Raw genomic sequence first — 2,587 nt, forward strand, 5'->3', positions numbered from 1 at the left:
TCGAATCAGCTAGCACTGTTGTCCACAGTCTAGTCGATCAACTGCGACGGATGGAACGGCCGAATAGATTTCCCGCGGGGAGAAAGAACACCTCCGAACAGCTAGGGCACTTCAATGCACTCCGAGTTTGATCCGACCCAGCGGGAAGCAACGAGCCATCAATCGCATATGTCATCATCATAGCGCAGACAACAGAACCCAACATAGAGATACACACGTACGACGTTACTGGGAGCGTTCGCACCTCGAATGCTCGAGGTCAAGATTGTCACCAGAATGCTACTTACTGTACAGCCTGTCACAACTGGGTTTAATTTTGGGCTAATGAAATGATAGCGTTTTGCGCCACCTCGATCATCAGCCGTTTAGTCACGTTTGCCAGGTAGTCGTCGAATTCGAACTTCCCACAACTCTACGTTACTCAAAGGTCCAGCGATGCGAAATAAATCTACGCGGGACAGCAGTGCCCTTTTGTTTCATTCTATAGATATTCATCTTGATAGTTATCGTTTTCTCACTTTTCAATACTTCACGATATTGAAAAATAGGCAAGCAGGACCACAAATACGTGTACCTCGCAGATCTTAAAGGTTCCATTTGGTTTTGTCCTCAGTGCTTTCGATATGTCTAAATAGGGCACCTGAGTCGATGCAAACGAATATAAAAGGTCCAAAAATATATACACAGTTTAATTTAGCGCAGGTTTAGCTTTAAATATCATCTATGTTCAGTCCTTCGGCAGATATTCGAAATTATTACCAGTCTGATAGATACATTGCCGATAAGTGCGGATCATTAATCTACCGAAGTCAATATTTGGTATTGCAGCACGACTGAATTTTCCTATATCGTCAACTCACTGGCGTAGATCGCATCTGGTCAGGTGTGCTGAATAGGCAGGATCTTCTACAAGATCTATTTATCTAACAAGAAGATTCAAAGCAGGGTATGATCTTACATTGCAGTGATTGCATGCAGATGCTCCGTTCTCTAGAGCAGCAAGTTTGCCATCTTGACCATGACCGATTGCTCGTTAAAATATTTCCGGTATATTCCCGTCAGTGGCCGCAACCAGTGTAGCGTCAAAAAAAATGACCCGGTCAAAATGCTGTATCACACTGCAATTTCTAGCAAATTAAGATAGTCTTCCCACGTAACATGTAGATTTACGACTAGCCGGTGAGTGCCGGTCAATTTCAACGAAGCTTCATTGCTTCAAGCAATCTTTTTTGAAAATAATGAATTCTGCTCACACATTCCTAAGCGTTCATAGGGTCCGGATCATCTTTACTGCTAGTGTGTACCATTGTTTTTAGTTCCTACTTAATTTTCTCACAGATCTTTGAACCGCTTTGCTATAAGCTCACAGCACCCGTTTTTGGCCGGGGCCAAAAAAGTGAGCCTTATTGATGTCCGCGCTTTTTGGCAACGTTGTCTCTCTAAGTAACTCCATCCGTTTCAAATAGATCTGTCATTCGTGTTACTGTAAGTCGCATGGATAGACCTGTCTGAAATTGTCTGCGGTATAGTTTTTATATTTCTGTTATATTTTCCTTTTAATAGCATTTAAGATATTTGTTTTTCCAAAGCAAACCTTTACTCCCTCATTATTTTGACTTAATTACACTGTGAATGAAAAAGTTATAATCTGTTAGGCCATGTAGACTTTTTTTTGGGACACATATAGATATGAATGAGTTTGTACTCATTTAGTTACCCCACATCGGATCTAGGACCGTCTTGGCTGCCACTCATCGCTCAGCCATTGCACATATATGTAAAGTATCGTCTATAGTCATAGGGCGAAGTAAAATTGTGTATCTGAGCTACTTCACTTTTTTACCATGTTGCCTGAGTGAGAAATACTTGTCATCACAGCGTAAAAAAGCGGCTATCTATGAAATTTCAACGATATAATTGGCATAAAGATACATAAGCTGTTTGTTCAAATGCACTATAGAAAGTATTATATCATATAATAATATATGTGTGGTATAATTACGTACGAACGGTATAGTGCTAACATCCATGAAAGACAAGAATCTGAAACATCAGTACTTTTCCTGTTTATGGTTTGTGTGCTGGCTATATATATATATATATATATATGTATATATACATATTTGCTATCTGCTGGGCATCTATCAGCTACACAGCTTTGCACAACTGTTCTAATTGTGATTTTTATTTAATAATAAGCGTTTAGTTAATGACAACATTGGTTGACATATAATCCATTCCTTTGAGTCGTTTTTAAAATGTTTCGTATTTTTACTTCCAGAACATTGTTAGAATTTGTAGGAGAGCTAGCTGATGATCTTCCGCATGAACCAACTATGTTTCTTCCGAGCTTGGGCCCCGAGATTTATATGGCCCTAAGCTTTTTTCAACAGGCATATATGCTGCCACGTCACCCTCCCAGGACCCCCAGGGTTTTTGTTAACCTTCTCTATCAGTCCTCATGTTAGCGATGTGGTAACCTATTTGCCTACTATTATATTACTAAAGTTAGGAATACATAGTGGTATAGATTCGAGTACGGGTGTAGGCACAGTTCGCTTTATGCTGAAAACCAGTCGTCTAAAGT

The sequence above is a fragment of the Varroa jacobsoni genome, unplaced genomic scaffold (genome assembly GCF_002532875.2).
Source record: "Varroa jacobsoni isolate VJ856 unplaced genomic scaffold, vjacob_1.0 scaffold_190, whole genome shotgun sequence".
In the NCBI taxonomy this organism is placed as follows: domain Eukaryota; kingdom Metazoa; phylum Arthropoda; class Arachnida; order Mesostigmata; family Varroidae; genus Varroa; species Varroa jacobsoni.